The sequence below is a fragment of the Bactrocera dorsalis genome, chromosome 1, assembly GCF_023373825.1.
Source record: "Bactrocera dorsalis isolate Fly_Bdor chromosome 1, ASM2337382v1, whole genome shotgun sequence".
NCBI classification, from domain to species: domain Eukaryota; kingdom Metazoa; phylum Arthropoda; class Insecta; order Diptera; family Tephritidae; genus Bactrocera; species Bactrocera dorsalis.
Window position 1 is genome coordinate 96,405,737 of NC_064303.1, and position 20,966 is coordinate 96,426,702.

General features: G+C 37.9%; 1 protein-coding gene across 1 annotated transcript in view; it reads left to right on the plus strand.

Moving 5' to 3' along the window:
- LOC105228778 (kinesin-like protein CG14535) overlaps positions 1-20,966 on the plus strand; it is a 253,875-nt gene that overhangs the window by 47,469 nt on the left and 185,440 nt on the right. Inside the window, exon 2 of the mRNA XM_049446615.1 lies at positions 2,039-2,094. The gene's annotated coding sequence lies outside the window, so the exon portion shown is untranslated. The remainder of the gene's footprint in view (positions 1-2,038; positions 2,095-20,966) is intronic.

Sequence of the window (20,966 nt, forward strand, 5' to 3'; positions counted from 1 at the left end):
GTGTTAAGTTGCATGGCTGACAACGAGCAAAGCAATATTCAGCCAGCCAATATCTTTTCAGAGAGTTGGGGAGGTGGAAGACCAAGGCAGTAGTCCGCGTGGTGTGGCAGCAATAAAAAAGGTGTAGCACGGTAGTAGCCGTGTTGCAACGCTGAAATACGTTCAAAGTTAATTAGTGGAAAATGTTGCGAAACAGTATTTTCGCTCATAAAATAGGACACAGTTAGTTAATTTTGCGGTGACTCGGAAGGGTTGAGCAAACTTAGTTGGAAACATCACGTTTTGATGCTAAATTTATGGACGCTTATAAACTCAGTAATTTTCATCCTTTTGTTAGTTAGATTTACAACTGTCTTAAAGTACGAGGAGACGAGGGGACAATACTCCAACTTGCTGAATGGCAGTGAAAGCATAACACCAGAAGATGGTGAACCCGATTCCCTAATTGATGACGATGGAGAAGACGTTCCATTGTTCAACTATGAAGAAGTTCGGATAGCAATTACCCGTCTGAAGAACAAAAAAATGGCGGGGCCGATGGCCGAGTTAATCAAATAAAGTCGGACGGAAGCACGCCGGACTATTAGAATTTAAGTCTGCTCTGCCCCGTCCACAAAAAGAGAAACCCCACAAACTGAGTCAATTACCGTAGGGTAAGCCTCTTTAACATCGAATGTAAGGTTCTATCGAACGTATTGTGTGAAAGATTAAAGCGCACCTGTGGCTTTCGGCTTGGAAAATCAACAACAGATATTCACCATATGCCAAATCTTGGAAAAGACCCAGAAAAAAGGATCGTCATACACCATCTCTTCTGCCTTTATGTCGCTATGTCAGGATTTGGTATCCCCGCAAACCTAAAACGGCTGTAAACTGACATTGAGCAATACCAAAAGCTCTGTCAGGGTCGGGAAGAACCACTCCGAGTTTGAGCAGACAAGGCGACCCCCTATCGTGCAACTTCTTCAATCTATTCCGGGAGAAAATAATTCGAGCTGTAGAACAAAATAGAAAAGTACCATCTTCTATAAAAGTGTACAGGTGCTGGCGTACCCTGATGATATTGATATCATTGGCCTCAACAACGAAACGAGAAAAAAACGAAATATAATATATTCTGCCAGCAAACAAACAGTCGTCGAACTGGCGACTTGGCACTTACGTCACTGTTGACAGTCAGAACTTTGAAGTCGTACATAACTTCGTCTATCTTGGTTTCAGGTTCTTGGTTAATATCAACAACAACATCAGCCTCGAAATCCAACCCAGAATAACTCTTGCCAAGAGGAGCCACTTCGGTGCTGAGTAGGTGGTTGGTGCAGAGGTATGGACGATGAGAAATTTCGAAAGAAATGTTCTGCAGAAGATTTATGGTCTTTTGCGCATTGAAAGCAGCGAATACCGCAGTCGATGGAACGATGAGCTGTACGAGATACACAAGTATATCTGATTTCCTTCTATCTGTATATACTATATGTACGTGAACTAGTTCGTCAGTTTTTGAGATAGCAATCTAAAATTTTTTCTCACGTCTTTTTCTCTCGAAGGAGCTGTCCAATTGTCGGAACATCGCGAGACATATAGTTGTCAGACAAACTGAACGATCAGGATCAAGTGTTTGTAAGAAAAAATTCTTAATTTTAGGAGATATCTTCATAAAATTTATCATTGGTTCTTCTCCAAGGCAACGGCGTGATTTCTGAAGAAATTAGTCATGCTATCGTTCCTTGAAAACCCTAATCCAATGCACTTTCTGATAGATTAAGTTAGGTAAGTCTGGTAAGCTACCAGATGAAGTTCAGTTACGAGGTCCAAGTGAGGTCCCAAGAAGTTTAAAGCGTAGCCTTACCAATGTCAATCTATGCCCGAAAGTTCTATATGTAAATACTTCTATAGCCAGTAGTTGCCCTGCCGATTTTGCTGCGAAGTTTTAAACGAAGAGAGATTGTTTATCAATACCAAATATATGTATATAGCATATTCCAAAAATCTTCCAATAATGCCATGAAAACTAACTTTATCTTCTTTTCTATTTCAGTCGTCGTGGAATGAGATATCTTAAAGCTATTGAATAACAAAAACGATATCAATGATGTAAGTAGATATACTAATTTTTTAAACTATAAGATATTGTAGTATAGTACAACCATAGCTTCGAAAAAAATATAATATTTGTATCAAGGAATTATGTTTAGATCTCGTAAACCGGTTTATGTGTATTTGAGGACTTCGATATAAGAGTTCCAATAGGCAGGGTTGTTTGAATACAGAAAACAGAACTGCGAATCACTTTTCGTGAAAGGGATTAAATTTCTTTAGAAAACGTTTTACAATCGAAAAAATCAATTGGGCCGTACTCTGGATTACCTCAGTTATAAGGTTTCTACGAGCCGCACTGATGTCTTGCGATGAGGCGAAACCATTATTTTTCCATAACATAAATCGAAAATCGCGTCATGTTGCCTCGATCTTCTGTTGACATACTATTACTTTTATGGATCTTCTCAAAAACCTCAGTTATAGTATTTATAATAGCCGCACTAATGTCTTGAGATGTTGGAAGGAAAGGAGATCAATTCAGAACGAAGATTGAAACGATGTTTCATCATAGTTTTTCTTAATTTCTCTCTAACTTTAGGAAGATCCATCGATGTAATTATTATATAGTTAGCTCTTAAATTGTAAATATTTGTATAGTTGTTCTACTTAGGAAAGATATTGCTCGGTACTCGTAGTATAAAATTTCAAGGTGCTAAATTTTTTTTTCGGCATAAATGGATTCGAATTCAGATTGCATATAATAGCGTAAGACATTTTTAAGAAGCCGAAAAATTTTGAGTACAGTGTTATCATCAAAAAGCGTCTCATAAAAACTCTTCGGTAGTTCGAAGTTTGCTTAAAGTTTCAACTAAAGTTTTCAGAAGTATCTAGTTTGGAAAATTTAAATAAACTAATTCTCCAACATTTCTTGAACTCAAAGTTACAGCCTTATAAGGTGTAGCCACACAGTACAATCAGCTCAAATAGTTTTTCTCAAAACTACATTTGTAAAACTACCTTGAGCTATTCCTTGGAGAAAAACGTTCCGATGCCATTTTGTCAATTTTTGATTTATTTCAAAGGTAGGTCAATATCTTCAAGTAAAGAATTTTTTTTTTAGATTCATCCTTGTGGAAAGCCAGGGTCGCTGCAGCAGTAGAGGTCCTTGGTTTAGTGCGGTCGGGGATCACAACTAACTCGACATATTTTTAAATTTTTCTTTAAAATTTAAACAGTGTTTTCTTAAAAGGCTTTTGAATACTTACCTTTAACATTAAAACAATTGATATATTAGATCTAATCAGTTGCAATTCTGTAAAAAGCATCTAATTTTTTAAGTGGCTTTGAAAAATTAGTGGAAGGAAGTCATACTGGTTTCGCCCTCTGAAAGTTAAGCCTAATATGTTCTAATTTGAAGCTTCAGAAAACACTCAAATTATTCACATATGCACGGACTCACTTCTTATTTGTATATTATGGAGTGGAAATAGAAACTCTTTAATTAATTATAACGAAACTTAACCTATTTATTTGAAAAAGGTTTTTGCGTTATATTTTCCGTAAGACCGAGGGTAATATTTATCTTTAAATGCTCCGAATTCAAATCTGAATGATATTCAACCCTTTTCGAGCTGCTCTTTATTTCGTTTCTTTTACGAGTATATTATTTTTCCTAATCCGTTGCAACAACGTCATTATCGCTAGGTTTACTATTGTATCTATTATCAGCTTACTAGGTCTTTAGAAAGCCCCATCATTTTGAAAAAAAAATAATGAATAAGCCACTTAATAATAGCTGATAACTCTCTCCTAGTAAGCTACAACTGCGACTAATAAGCATATCATCTTGGCCTATTTTGTCATTCCTTTTCATTCTTACGCGCCACTTTTGCCGTTTCCCATACAAATGTGTGCATCTGTCCTGGCGAAGAGCAAACAATCCTTTGAAAGTTTCGAGACATCTGCTCCCACTTTTACATATTAACGCACATGTTTTAGCACAAAAGCGCAGATACTTATGAATTTCTTAGATTGTTTGCTGCACATAAGCGCAACCCGCATTTCCCTTAACTCCACGACATCTGTTTGCGGACCCAGTGATGCATTTAAATCTACCGTGAAGGAATGCAAGCGAACCTTTCACATTTAATTGAATAACTTTTCTCTGCTCTCTGTGTGTGTCTTTTATGTGTCACATACTCGCGTACGCCCGGTGACGGCGCAGCGCTTCAACGCCTCGTGCGGGTCATGCGAACGCTTTTCAGGCAACTTCTTGATGCTGAGCAAACATAAACGGGGTCATTGCCTCATTACATTCGCTATTTAACTTATTACAACAATAAATTGCCAGCGCTATTGAATTTGGCAACAGTGAAGTGGTGGGTGAGCGGTGGCGGGGCCGGCAAGTGTGCGATGTGACGGTGACGATGACGAAGTGGAAACTGAAAACGCGCACTGCAAGTGGAGGAACATATATACATACAAACAAACGTACAGATATTGCGGCGGGTGGCAACGATTGCAGCCAAAGAAGCTGCTGTTGTTGTTATTGTTGCTGTTGTGCTTCATGCAAAATTAACGCATTCATTCATGCATTTCGGTCGGGTGACGCCGCACAATTCAAACGTACACACACATGCTTTCATGTGAGCCTTTTAAATGCATATGCATTCAAGCATTTGTATGTATGTGTGCCGGTCTGTAGGTGCGTCCTGTGCCAAGTCGAGGTCCATCAGCATTTTGCGCTCCCTAAAGTCGCTACTCGCCTGCCACTGCTGTCGTCTCGTCGTCTCCCGCCGCTTTCAAGTTATTCTTTATTTATATTTGCATTGTTGCCGCTTGCCTTGTGTTGCAGGTGCACGCACCCGTCCATATAGTAGAACACATATGCAATGGAGTAAATCTGCAGTTTGTCAGCCCGTTTTCACTTAACTCCGTCCATTTACGGCATTTGCAATTTAAATGACGGATTTCACTCATAAATTTTTAAATGAGTCGCATTCATCTTATTCGCCACATCGCAACAATGCTGCAACTCTTACAATTGCAACAACAAGAACGCATTTCAGATATATACATAAACGATGCTGGGTTTCGTAAGCAGTTCGTCAAGGAGTTTAAATTCCTGTAAGCTGAAAGCTTTAGGAGGAAATAGATCTAAGATTTCCCTTCCATTTTCTTAATTCGGCAAGGCAATCCAAGGATTGGAAGAAGTTCTTCAAAAGACACACTTCCGTTCAGGTCTTACCTTTTTATGGAATGTTTATGAGCTTCTCGAATATACATATAGTATATATATATTCTACCACGTTCTTTCTCGTGGCTGTGTTTTGAGCTTCTGTAAAGTATCCGTAAGTTAAAGCTTCGGAAGGCTTATGAGTTGTAAAAGAAACCAAGACTGTTGAAAGCTTCGCGTTGAAATATTAATATTTTACTTCGACGAACTCTTTAACACACTTGAATTCCAAAAAGTATGTAATTCTAAGTACATAAGTATTGGAAGTTTTATCACTCCAGTGCTACATTATCTAAGAATACCGGTATTAGCTTCGATCTCAAGTTTACAGCTCCGTTGTCAACGAATGTGCGTTTTAGAATCAAATTTACTTCTTGCTTTTCTAGAGCCTCCTGCCGTGATTTTTACTTTTCGCTGTTAGTTTTAGGATCCAATCGAACCTTCTTCATGTTTTTCTGGACCCTCCTGCCTTGATTGATATTTCTAGCTCTCAGTATAATCCAAAACATTTTAAATATCTTATTTTTTCGAAATCTGAGTTCACTCTACTCATTAAAGGAAGAGTTCTGGTCCGTAGAGGCGTAATGAATTCCTTTAATTTATTAAAGTATTCCCGACGTATGGTTCATCTTTATTTTAGAGAAGAACGAAATATTACTTTACCTATAATATACATATGTATATATCTGAACTCCAGAACTACCTAAATGTACTGTTTCATTATTTAAGACTACCGATCTTGGCTTCGATGTCACAAACTTTGCAGACCACTTTTCTAAAAAAATGGTTGGCCAACTTTATAGCTCCGTATAAACAAAAGCCTTCAACGAATATGAAGTTGAAGATCCAATTCAACTTCATTCATTGTTTTTGAGTTTCCTGTCGTGTTTCTTAACATCGTGAATCGTTTTTCAATGGTTGTAGATCTCAATGTGATCCCGTGAGTTTTTGCAGGTCAGAATTCACTTTCACGAGCTCTCTTTATTACATAACAGTTCCTTTTCGTAGAGTCGTTAAGATTTTCTTTTCTTTATTAAAGTACTCTTACTCAATGTTTGTTTCATCTTTATTTTAGAGAAATACGTATGAATTTTGCTCACATTCCATCTTTTGTTATGTAGAACTTAATTTCTATATATTAGCACAGCCTCGGAAACATATTTCCCTTTTTTCCTGTATTCTATTGTATCTATTATATCTTCGTCTTTCCAATTTTGTGTCGTTAGTTTTGTCCTTGCCCGTTTTGAAATTATTCTCGTATCATCTGTTTTAGGTAGCCTTCTCCTTTTCTTGAGCTGTAATGTAAGTTTTTTTTTTAATTAGCTTCATGATTTTTGTTCCAGTTGTTTTTTTCTCTAGATCTTTATTATTTACTTCCATAGGGTTACCGATTAAGGTCTCATCATATCATAATTTAATGTTAGGTTGCACACAGGTTCCTAACAACTCCACTTTTTGGCTGTGTCGACCGTTCTTAAAGCTTTACCGGGAGTGTTAAAGTATTGAAGATGAAGAAAGCATTAACCTCAGAAACAAGCTCCAGTCAGCATCCGGAATCTTGCCGAGAAGGAATTTGGACATTGAAGTGTTTAAGGTCAAATTAAGAGGCTAGCACAAGACCAAAAAAAATGAAAATGTCTCATTGTAGCACTTTGAGGATAGAAAAATGTAATGACATCGAAAGCTCGGAGATTTCAGTATTCTCGATTTCTACAGACTATGAACTCCAAATATCTAGATTTTATGAAATGCAGTCCGACCTGGTATAGTTGATCTCAATTTGTGATAGATGTAAACCCTTAATGATCACTCAGGGCGGTAGTTACTTGAAAGTAGCTGCGGTGAGATTGTGATTTGTGCTGCTTTAATTCGTAGATGCTGAGTATGGTAAGACTAGTGCCAAAAGGGAGTTTCGAAGAGATTTTGCGCCTCGCAGGCATACTTTTCAGGTTATCAGTGTTACAAGAAAGGGTTTTATGGAACCTATAAGCTATTCTGAGCCGCTTAAGCACTATATTTTTGGATGACATCAACGCGTAATATATCATTGAGAGTATACATTTCGTTCTTCATTCCATAAAGTAATATATTTCAGTAGGAATGCTACCTCTTTGGACTTTTACCGTGTCTGAATTTCATTTCCCTTTCGACACACAATTTGCAGTTGTTAAATCTGTCCCTTTATTGCAAAAATTTTAAACAAAATGCAATTAACTTAAAGCCTACTTAAATCATCTTACCATTCTTTCATGAAACATCCCCTGCATGCTTCCCTTCAAAGCTTGGCTTGCCAAGTTCCCCCAAAAAAGCCTTTGGCAACCCACAAAGGACACATTTTTGTCGCTAAAGCTTTAAAACGCAAAGGGATCGCGCTCATATATTTTGCAGCCACTGTCGCTTAGCCTTTAGGCATTTTAATTTCATACTGCAAAGTGATTTAGTGCAGTTGAATGGGAAGAGAGTGACTCGCTCACCGCCAGCGCAATAGATGCTGTTTGTGTTTCCTCCTCACCAGATATGAGAGTATAGACTCGTAGTCGAGCACTTTGTGGCAATATAAACACCATTCTTGTCAATTGCGCTGGGAAAAATCCTTTGTCGCCATTAAGTACGCAATGGAAAGCGAATGGCGGATTCTGTGGTGAATTGAGTCTCACCAAAAAGAGGGTGTAACGGTATTTTTTAATATGCGTAACTGTATGGCTCATCTGTTGCACTGTTTACTTTATGCTTGCATTAATTAAAATAATATTTTTTCCTCCCCGCTCTGCCGCTTTTAAACTTTCTTTTATTGCACTGAGAACTCAAAAGAACCCACAACTCTTTCTCGCTGCTTTGAAATTTCACTTTCCGGCGCAAGTTGTAGAATGTTCTCATGCTCTAAATTAAATATCCTTGTAAATTATCAATTTGTCAACGAGCAAGCACTCACATATGGGTGTCAATTGTGTGCTGAAGAGAAAGGGTAACCCGGTTATGTTCTTATGTATGTGTAGTTCTCGCCCCTCGCACTTATTATCTAATAGTCAGAAAAATTTTTTTCTATGAATTCGAACCTTAAAGTCGCTTTTTTTTGGGACCCGAAATCAGGCTCTTAAAAATTTCTTGTCTTCGGAAATAGTTGATTTTCTAACCTCACTTTGTTAACCAAAAAAAGACATCGCTATTAAGGAACATCCCTTTGGCTCTATTTTTTCGAAACTGGAAAGCAAGGAAAGAAATAACTTTCATTTGGTAACTCAAAGTGGGAAAGTATTAGCTCAAAAATATCAAAACTTTTATGGTCTAGTAGCTTTTCGGCTACGTGCCTGTACTTCCTCATTTTCAAAGGCGCCTTCTGTTCGCTATTCGTCGAACGCAGCTTCTTTTCAGCTATGTGCTCCTCAATGCTATTCAAAAACGCCTGATACAAGGCGTTTTCCACCTTCTCCCCGACCCAAGTTTACCGTCTCATCTTCTCTTCCTTCAAGTTGGACATGCCTTCGATTCGGTTATGTATTCGACCCTCTTTCCTTGGCTTCTTCTTGTTGTCTGAGTTGGAATAATCGGCACCTAGTCTGGAGAGTTTGGAAATTCGTCTTCTTTTTCTGCTTTTATACTCACAGCGCACACTTGGTCCAAGTCTTAATGGAGCATGGCACCAGTGCGCTGTAGAGCTGACTTGACAGTAATATTATGACCACCGCATACTGTTCCCGTCGACACAGCCGTGCCCGCAAATGGTAGTAACCTCGTCTTCCACCGATGTTTGGACTGGTACTCTGCTTCTTTCCATTACTAATTACTTATGTTTTGAGTTTAGGCATTTGGACACCCTGACGTGACAGTAATAGTATGTCCACCGTAAACTGACCCTCGTTAATAACGGCCGTTGTGTTCACCATTTCACCTCTGAGTTTGCATACAAAGCAGTTCATCATAAGCGGATGATTGAAGAAATACTTTAGACGTCACTGGGATCTGCCTGCCTGCAATGTCATGCGTCTGCTGGACCAGAGTCAGCTTGATATTATGACATACCAAGCAGCGGTAGAAAGAGTAGTCTTGTATAAGGGTCTTAAGATCGGTAAAAACTCCTCTTAGCTGTATATTGCACAGTCAATGCTCTTGAGGAGAATACAGTTAAGGGGGATTTTGCCGATCTTAAGGGTCTTACAATAGTAGTTCAGTTGGTTATGAAAATATACTTGATTTATTACGGCTGTTTGTTCGTTTCGTCACTCTGCAAGTTTTTATATTTAGCTTGAAAACTCCTATAGAATAAACAAGGTTTTTGTCAAAATGGGTATAGATCAAAATATTGAGGTATTGTACCCACTTAAACTCCCCCATCTACCCGCCATGATTTTGGAAAGTGGGGTTCTGTATCAACGACTTTCGCCGTTTTGGGTTAGCTTATGTTTTCCTTCTTCATAGGCGTAGACATCGCTTATGTCGTTAGCTTCTGTATTTACTATTAATTTTGGAAGACTTTTGGAGCTCACCCTGTATATATGATAAATGCAATTATCACCGATATTTTATCAACTAAATGTCATTGTGTTCATCTTTTTAAATTTACTCGTACAACAGCAAATGATCAGTTAGTGGTTGAACGGGGAAGTAAATAACCTCATTTCATTTAAAAAAGGGAAACAAAAAGGCCAATTGGTTCGATATTATGTATTTATATAAGTCATTAATCTTGTTTATTGCGATGAAATGATAATTTAGTCATTACATTTGTTAATGGCTTGTTTGAACATGATAAAGGGATGCAATTTTCAATCCAGATGCGATAAAATTTATTAAATTATCTTTAGCTTACTATAAAACTTTCTAAGATTAAATGAAATATGAACCATAATTTCAAGAGAACCGGTTTTATGGACAGACAGAGACAGAGTTGAATTTCATAACCCTTAGAATCTAATTTTCCATTTGCCGAATTCTAATCGAACTCGTGTAACTCGTCTTACTTGATCTATTATTCGACTAAGTTCTTTACCAGCCGGTGGGAGCTGATGGTTGAGTTGTTCGATTATTTCTTCGGAAATCAAACGTCATGTAATTGGAGATTCCAAGTGCAGCTAGGTCCTCTTTTGCTGCTTCCAACGGCGAGTAGTGCGTCGAATACTCTCAGAGGACGACACGACCTATCGAAAGCGATACTTTCGCAGAACCTTTCTCTCGAAAACTCGTAACGTCGACTCATCAGATGTCATTGTCCGTGCCTTGTTTCTAGGAACACACTAGTTTTGAAATAGTAGGGGTAGATCAGGTATTGTCTCTAGAAGGTTTCTTCGAACGCGGTAGTTCTGAAATAGTAGGGTTGGATGAGGTCTTGTCTCTAGAAGATTTCTTCGAACGCGGTAGTTCTAAAATAGTAGGGTTGGATCAGGTATTGTCTCTAGGAAATTTGTTCGAACGTGCTAGTCTTGAAATAGTAGGGAAAGATCAGGCCTTATCCCTAGGGGGTTTCTTACGCGCTAGGTTTGAAATAGTAGGTGTGGATCAAGTATTCTCTCCGAAAGGTTTCTTCGAATGGGCTACTTTTTAAATAGAAGGAGTCCCGCTACAGGCACGGTAGTTTTGAAATAGCTTAACCAGCTCTATTACGGCCTTTGTAGGGATTTAATTTCGTCCGTTAGAAATAATTTAGTCAAAATAAACTCGGCGAACTCTTAATATTATATGTCTTTCTCAATGTTGCTGTTGTTGTTGTTTCTACGGCAGAGTTCTGCCAAGTTGACAGTCCTTAGCGGCATAAAAAACCCAAGTCCGTTCCGATTACGTAGACCCGACCGTCGTTGTAACGGTGTCATTCTCAATCGCAGTCACCGCCGCAATTCAAAACCACAATTCACGCCATCCACCGACTCATCACTTCTAAAAATGTAAATAAAAATGATGAATATACAAGAGCGTTAAAAAATTTATTGCCGATAAACACTTCCGCGAACGCGACGCCTCATCTTTCGCCGCATTTGCATTTCGCATAATTATTATTAATTGAATGCTGTGAATCTCGGCAAAAGCCACTTCACAGCGCCGTCTGCAACTGTCTGCCAACCGCTGTTAAAGAATTTCTGCAATTGAAATTGAAATGCATATCTAAAAGTAATTCATAAGAATTCGCTATAAATTTCCACACACACCAGTGCAGCCGCGTATATATTTATATACACATATGCGCAACTGCAAGTCAAGGCGGTCTTTAACGTATGAGAATACCGCTATGCCTCAAGGCTACTCAACAACGATAACAGACCGACCACACTTTCAGGAAGTTGGCACAAAGGAGAAGAAAGTATTCAGCAAAAATTGATATAAGACTTTGGTCGGCAAGAGAGGGAGTACTTATGTGTATATATTTGATTGTTGTTTTTGTGTTTCTTTGCGGATGGCCGCTGGCAACAGCCGAACAAAGGCCATGTAACCACAACCCTGGTTAAATATAGAGGGCCATTGGAGTGGGTGTATAGTATTATTATATATTTGATACATACATATGTATGTATATGTTTGCATGGGTCTGTGAGCTAGGAAGCGTAGTGTACTTGAAACTTTGCTTCGAAAATATTTGTATGTGGCTTCATGCAGTTGAATTTTCTTTGCTTAACTATTCTTCCATAGAAGAACATACAATAGCAGAATAGCGAAGCTTAAGCTTTATAGTGTGACTGTTAGGCAACTCATCTTGGGTGCATAGAATGCAAGTGGCTATGAGGCATAAGTAGTTTTGACTTTTAACAGTCAGGTGCTACAAGATCGACTTGATTTAAAGGGCAATTGAAAACTATTGAATTGAATTCAACTTAATGGATTCGTTCACATGAAGTTAGGAATATAGTGAAAATTGGTATGATATACATACATATGTCAAATGATGAAACAAAAATGTATGCGTAATTCATTTTTGTAATCCTATACTAAACATTTAAAATCTTTCTGTTTGATTTTTCCTTAAAACCATATCTGTGATACTATGGTCTCAGATCCTCAGCCTTATATGAGGAGCTTAGTTAGGTAGGTAGGTAGAGTGGCTGTCTCCCGGCGCACCTAGGGTTATGGGAGGCCCATTATGATACCATTGAGGCTAAAGTCCCCTCACTCTATTGGCTCCCCTCTGAACGGCGCTTCTGATGAAGTTCATAACTACAAAAAGTGACCAATCTCCGAGACGTCGTTAGGAAACCCTCGGCCGATAGTTTTGATTCTTTTCTAATACAAATTTTTGCATTCGCATAGAAAATTTTTGAAAGTCTTCTCTTCTTCTACCATCTGCTAGCTTCTATAATGATCGCTATACAAGTATAGCATTGCTAGTATACAGGCTTGTCTGTCTATTAAACAGTGACCTGTTATTTCACCTAGTAGAGTGAAGTAATCTTATTCCTTTTTAATGTTATAGGTGGCAAGTATAACAACAACAGCAGAATCTGCATTGCGGCTCGCTCGCTCGTCTGCCACCACCAATTCGGAGGCCTTGGCGAATTTCCATCCCCAGTCAGCAGATTCGAATGCATTATCTGGTCCACCTGCTATGGTGTAGCCGTAATCCATACCCTTGTCTTTAATTAGAATGGGATATGGGATACCCTTCTTATCTGCGTTCAAGTTTAGCCTTCATGTAGAAACTTTTCATAGTCCATATTTCACGACGGTTATGACGAGAGACTTATGAAGAGCTACTTTATTATGTCAAGGCTGTGTTGATCGCTACCACCTTGGCTTCATTTCCATTGAGCTCTGAAAATTCTCCCTTCGGAATCTCATCCCGCACACCAATGTTAATGCGGTTACCAGCCACAATTGATTTTGCAGGCATCACGCCCTGAGTCTATGGTCTTTTGGCTACGATTTAGACTCTTCAGACTTTGGCAAAACTGTTATCGTACAGTCAATGCATTCTCGGAGCTCCTTCGTTAGCTCCTGCTTGTCGGTTGTACCTGCGGTTTTTTCAGCTGATAGGCGTCCCTGGGTCGTCGACCTTAAAGCTTAGCCATTATTTAGCAAACGCAGTACTGTACATAGCGGCAGCACTTTTGGCTACTCGCCCTGCTTAGCAGCCACACTTTGGCTACTGGATTTGGTTCCCTGCTGCGCTGGTGTTGTTGCTTTCTTGAAGCAAGTCTTAGCCTCAACCACCTTGCTGGAACTAGCCATTGAATCCAAACAAAGTTTCGCTATTGTCCTTGCGCGTGCCGTTCTTGAGATAGCTTCAAACGCTGTTCTGTTCTGGAAAAAATTAGCTCTTTTCGGCTTTTTTATATGAGCTCCGGACTCCCCTCAGGAAACTAAATATTGCGATAATAAACCTTGAAACGAGTACAGAACTCTCCGATGGAAGGCGGATCAAGTTTCATATCTTTTGAAATGGCAGATGGTTTCAAAAATACTTAAGTAATTTTATTTTGGTTTCACAGATACGAACGTTAAGACTTCATTCAATATAGTATATACACTACTATCGGACTTCATATAAAATATGTATACTTAAATTCATTTTCAGAAAATTTGAAATCTCGCAAGAAATTTCCAATTTTTTTTTAAATTCCACATCTGAATGCATTCACATATTTGTTGGTGAATAATTTATCATCATTATCCCTCAGCTAACTTATGGAATTCTATTTTCAAATTCATATATAATTAATTCAAAGATATTTTATTTTCCGTTTTCAAACACCCACACAAACTCTTCGAATTTTGAAAAATGTTCCTTCATTTATTTGTTTCCATTCCCAAAAAAGTTTCGCAACCCAACCGACCGCACCCACTTATCCGCAAAATCATCACATTCTACAATTTCGTTAATTGTTTCTTATTCCCGCTTTGTTTGCAACTTCGGTTTTTACGCTCATATTTCACGCCGTTAATCCACTGAACCAATTCTGTCAACCATCATTCACCTCAAAATGCCGCCCGAAAATTAATGCTAATTTATACGCCTTCCGCTTGTACAAATGTCAAATGCGAACCAAGTGAAATGGACGCCTAAGGGCACAATGCAGAAATCACATGCCAGGTCCACAGACACACACACACACAAATGTCGAGGCACACCGGCACGCGCATTCAACTGGCAGTGGCGTCTGCCGAGATGTCTTGCCACGCCATGCCAAGTGATGCCACAGCTGTCAAATATCACACACTTGGCTGGAGTCGCTGCCGGGCCACGGCACACAGCTGGTGTAGCAACAAGATCGCTTCCCGCAACAGTCGGCTGTCAATGGAGTCGTTGCCGTGACGGAGGATCGCTGTGTAGGCAGCGGTGAAGTGCCGACTGTCGTAGTGAGTGTATAAATCAACGAAAATAGCGGCAATTGATATTCATCAGCAACGCTTGTGTACAAACAACAGACAGATACCACGGATGGGTAGACCAACTGACTGACAGCATGACAGACCGACAGGTCGATAGGGAGAGAAGCCTGCAACACGTTGTAGTGTAGTTTAGTGTAGTAATAACAGCAACAACGGCAGCACTCCAACAAGCCGAACGTCATCATTAAAGTGATCTTTTTCGCCACACTATAATTTATGTACGTGTACGAGTACGATATAGGCAGGGGTGTGGGTTTTGTAGAGGATCGTTTCGTGGATATTTGTACAAGTCTTTCGGTTTAACTATGCATTCAACTTATTCATCCATAGCATAAAACTCCTCTAAATAACATGAATACGTAACAGTTCCTTATAATTCCGGTCTAAAAGTATTTTCTTAAGGTATAGTATTACGGAAAGAGCAACCCCCGATAGATTCAATACAAGCAGTTTCTTATAATCCCGGTCAAAAGGTATTTCAGGAAGTTATTACGGAAAGCAACCCCTTATAGATTCCATAGAAGCCAGCTCCAATGCGACGAGTTGTACTCGTATGGAGATTGGGACTACATATATCCCAGATCTTCGTCTACCGTCATCATCATTTTACCCATATGTATCTACCAGTGAAGACTTTTAACCATATTCCATTAATTATAGAATTCTATCAATTTCCATAGCTTTCTTTCATTTCATGCGATATACCATCCCAATTCTGTTTCAGTATAACTCCCCCAAGCAAATTTTCCACCTACACCTCATTCCTCAACTTCACAAAGAAATTCTGCAAGAGCATCTAAGTAAAGTACGCCAGCCACTTTATGTGGACAAACCAACAAAAAAACAACAATGTAGAAGACGTGCCTGAGTACCTTGCTATTGTACAAAAAAAGATCAGAGAGCAAAGAATAAAGAAATGTGCAAAATTGTTTAGGTTGCATTGCCTAGGGGTTGTCAGCGCTTTCGACGTGAGTAGCTCGATGACGGCGGAGATTTATTGATTTTTATTAATACTTGAGCTTTAATAAAGCTTGATTATTGAGTTTATTAAAGCATTGAGATTGTGGAATGTAACGAAGGTTAAGGATTGCCATTTACTTTGAATGCAATGGAATATTTCGCAAGTAATTGGGAGTAGAAGTGTTTGCTTTTATTTATGAACTTTTTTAATTGAAAACCCGGATATTAGAACTACTTTTGATTAGATGCTGGAGAGCAGAGCGAACTATATTCATACTTAAATGAAATAAATGAAAGGTTCTTAGGAAATTATGTATTCTCCTTCTTATTCGACATTAAAACGCCTTAATGTGTCGCATATCGAGCCAAGCTGAAGCATTGTGTAAGTCCAGTCCTTTCTCCATCTTTCTAACACAAAAAGAAACAATTTCTTCCTAAGTTTCTTTTTTCAGGCAGTAAAAAATGGTTTTTTAAGCTGGAGCGTCTGAAAGTGCTGGGTTGATGTGTGACATTTCAGCTTCCATGTAGGTCCTTTTCAGAGTCTATATTTCACAACGGGTATTACGAGAGAAGTATAAAGCGCTACTTCACTCTGTCAAGGCTTTGTTTAATAAAAGCGTCTCATATTATCCGATACACTCGGCAGAACTCTTTGTTGATATTTAGTAGCTTAGCTCGAGGATAATTGCGATCGATCTTCTTTTGATTTAGGCAGAGTGTTCTTCAATTCATATCGTTGGGTTTATGAGAATTGAAACACATTTCAAATTCGCGTTGCGGTTCTTCAACGGCGCTCTTAGTAATCCGTGTTCGCCTACATTTGACTGTTGTTTGAATCGAGTAAAGCACCAAGTTCAATTGTCTTTGTTAGCTACTTCGGATTCTTTGTATTGTTTAAACATTTCAATATGTCTTTCATTGACGATTGAGAATGACATCATTTCATGGCTCGTCAATGTCCACGACTTCTACTTTATTTCTAAAAACATCTATCCAACCTTATGTCGGCTAATAACTTCTCGAACGTTACTTTTTTTTTTGAAAGTTCTTCGGACTGTCGTCTTTGCTATTGATATGTATATAGGTTAACTTTAACTCATCAGGAACGTTTTCAAATTTTATGTATGTCATAGTCTATTATTTGACTTTTGGAAAGCTCTTAAGCATGCCTTCCATCCCTCACAGCGTCCTCGTCTTGATTATATTGGGTAGTCAAAAAAGTCTTTTCGTATTTCTAATCAAACTTCACTTATTTTTTTATATTTATACTGAATTTTAATGAACACAATATGGACCATTTTGGTCAACCACTTTTTGTTATTTTTCCGCTAGAGACATTAACCCATCAGTGTAAAACTTTTCTGTTTTCTCGGTGAATACTGCAACAAGTAATTTTCACAGGCTTCTCTTGAAGCCAACTTTACTCCAATAAGGGAGTTCTACATTGACCGAAACTAATGGTAGTCCGATGGTGCAAGGTCAAGGCTATAGAGGGTGGATGCATCAAAACTTCCCAGCCAAGTTCTCCCAGCTTTCTCCGAGTCATCAAAGATGTCTGTGGTCTAGCGTTGTCCTAATGGAAGACGAAGCCCTTTCTGTTGATCAGTTCTTTTCGTTTTTTTCGATTGCTGGCTTCAATCTCATCAGTTGTTGACAATAAAATGTAAAATCATTCGTTCGACCAGGCTGGAGCAGCTCATAGTGGATGATTCCTTTCCAATCCCACCAAACACTCAGCATAACCTTTCGAGGCATCAATCCTGGCTTTGCGACCATTTGTTGAGCTTCACCACGCTTGGATCATGATCTTTTTCGCACATTATTGTCGTATTTGATCCACTTTTCGTCTCCTGTTACCATTCGCTTCAGAAATGGTTCGATTTCATTTCGTTTCAGCAAAGAGTCACAGATTTTTATTCAGTCCATTAAATTTTCCACAGACAATTCATGTGGTACCCAAACATTGAGCTTCTTTTTGTAGTCAGCCTTTTTTAATTGTTCAAAACCGTTTGATGATGAATGTTAAGTTCCTTAGCGATGTCATGGCTGCTTATGTGACAGTCCTGGGCATTTTTTTACAACATTTCATCGACTTTTTCAACGATAGGTCGACCAGAGCGAGGTGCATCTTTCATATCGAAATTTCCAGAACGGAAGCGAGCGAACCATTGTTGTGCTACACGAACTGATACAGCATTGTCTCCGTAAACTTTACAAATTTCTTTGGTGGCTTGTGTGGCACCCTTCATTTTTTATATAAAAAATCCAAAGTAAAACGTATATCTTACGTTTGGTAAAATTTATCTGCTGACTTTTTATTTAAACCTATTAGAATTTAGCTGTCGTTGGAGTTCTGCCAGAATTGCCTTTTTTCAACGTATAATCTACGCTCCAACATCAGAAAGACGGCAGCAACCCCAAAGTTCGAGCCGCTAATATTTTAACTTCGGCTGAATACTAATCCTAATGCATGTCTACCTTCACTCATATGGGGGTACTTAGTAGCATACATATTCAAACTCGTGTCAATACAAACCGAAATTGAGACAAAATCGTCAGAGCAATTTATAGATAGACAAAAAAATGGAAACAAAGGTAGACAACTATAAATCCTAGGCAAACGTTGGAGCTTAAAGTTTCAGCAATAAAGCTAAAAGTCAGAATCATTTCTGTGGAGGGTAGAATAAATGCAAGCTAAGGGTGGAAAATATTTTTTCGTTTTTTGTTTTTGACTTTCAGCTTTTGTTTTTGCTAAAGAGAGCTTATGCAGCAAATCCTGCATTTCTTCAAACTTTCGAACTTTAATTAACGAAAAGTTGCCCAGATGCTAAGGTATCAATGAGGGACTAACTAGTGGGGGATAAATGTGAAATCTTTAGTTTTTTTCCATCTTTCGTTTTTTCAAAACATTTAATGGTAGCCCAAACAATTCAACGACGACGAAACAAAATTAATCCCTGCAACTAAACGAATTTGAAACGACGACAAAACGACAACACCGATGTGTGCTTTTAAAAGCACAAAATGTCCAAAAAAGCTAAACAATCATTGCTTTCAATATTTGAGAAGAATTGCAATCGAACAAATTTGAAACTATCAAAATCTTGCGCAGGATATCGTAGTGTTGACATGCACTACCGTTTTTTGGCCACAAGCAGAGTTCGGTTGGTGAAAAAAATCAACAAAAAATCTAAAAAAAAACCAAAAAAAAATCTAAAAAGAAAATCTAAAAAAAATAAAAAAAAAAACATTGAAAAACCATTCGAAATGCCAAAACGTCACTCAAGCGCCGGACGACACAACCGCTCGATGTGGCTTTGACGATGACAATTTGATTGAAATGAAAAATCCTCGGGCTGAACAAAGCAACTAAACGTCTCTATTTGCTTTACACTATTGAAACGAGGTGAGCAAATGGATTCCGCACCAAAATCACGTATGAAAAAAGTGCTATGTACATAACCACCTGCCGGCTCTCCCACAAAAAAAAACATAATAATAAAAAGTCCAGATTTTACTCTCCACTCTACACAATGTCTAATATTTGCCGGCAATTTTTAATTTTTTCTCCTCATCACTCATCTTAACCTCACCTCTCACCTTTGGTCAAGCGTACCACTCGTTTTCCACGTATTTAGCACACGTTTCCATTGTCGTATTTACCGTTTTTTACACAAAACCACCATTCGTATTGCTCCGAATTGTCTAGACAGTTAGTTGTTGGTCAAAATACGAAAACGTTTTGCAATTTTCATTTAACATCCACCTTCTTTCGGCTGTTAAGGACAGCATTTTCACGCTTTTTCATACAAAACCAGTGTGGAGCTTTCCGTTTCATAATGAAACACCAACGGCGGGATTGGTCAAGCAAATTGATGTGTTGGCGCCTTACTCTCCGGGTTTTGTTGAAGCTGAGGTGAGAATAGAAGCTGCTGTGGTTTATTTTTTAAAATTTCGCTTAATACTTAGATGAAAAAAATAGTTAAAAGCATGTTTCTGCAGTTGGCATTTGTATTTTTGATGTTGAGCTTTAAGTGAAAGCCAAATTTGTGTGCGATTTGTGCTCTTGCTCGACTATTTTTAAATTTACTGTGTCACAGTGCCATTTTTTGCAGGTTTTGTTAGTAAAAACTTAATTGAAGATTGTAATAATAAATCATAATTTTCTTAAGATTATTTCTATAAAAGCTCAATAGGAGTAAAAGCTCAATTTTCATAAAAGAGCAATATAAATGAAAGCTTTGTTGATGAAATTTCCAAAGTAAACATTGTAAGATTATGACTTATTTCTTCAGATTATTTCTAAGAAAGCTCAATAGCAGTAAAAGCTCAACTGCAATTAAGAGCACAATATGAATGAAAGCTTTTCTGATGAAAATTTGAAAGTAAATATTGTAAAATTATGAATAATTTCTTAAAATTATTTCTATGAAAGCTTAATTGCAGTAAAAGCTCAACTTCAATAAAAAGCACAATAGGAATGAAAGCCTTTTTGAAGAAATTTTTAATGTAAATACTGTGAAAGTATGACTAATTTATTAAGATTATTTCTATGAAAGCTCAATAGCAGTAAAAGCTCAACTTCCATTAAAGCACAATATATATGAAAGCTTTGTTGATGACATTTTAAATGTAAATACTGTGAAAGTATTTCTTCAGATTATTTCTATGAAAGCTCAGTAGCAGTGAAAGCTCAACTTCCATAAAATCACAATGTGAATGAAAGCTTTGCTGATGAAATTTTGGATGTATGTATATATACGTATAATGAAATTATGATTTTATATTCTTCCTTTACAAACTTATTTGGAAGCTCTGTACTATGAAAGCTCTTTAGAAGTGAAAGCTTTATAACATTCCTTAACCACAAGTGTTAAACCTGTTAAGGTATTTTTTAGTAACCATAATTTTGCTTATTTAACAAGAGTAGTATATCGTTCCACAGTACATACCATAAATAGACGATTCTTACTCTAGCAGAAACCAAAAACATAAAACAATAACAATATCTTGCGCTTTATTTTCCCTTTTTATATACATTTAACTACCTTTCTGTGGGCCGTTTTGTAAACAAAACCACTAATACAACAGCCAAGAGATACTATAGGCACATGAGGGGCTGGCTAGCAAGGTGTTGGGATGATGACCCCGCTCTCTGTGTGGGCGTGCTTGAAGTACGCAAATATGCGAAATGTTTGTACAGACACATTGTTTTGTTTGATGGTCAGTCTAAAGTTTTGTAATATAAAATTTATATGAACATGTCTGGACAAGCGATCAAAACGAATGCCATTGGGGACTGCACCATTGGATTTTGGGGAAAGTATGTTCTGCTCAAGTTGTGAAATATGCAAATGTGTATTTTTGATGTGTACTTATACATACATATATGTATGTATATATGGTTAGGTATGTGTTTGCG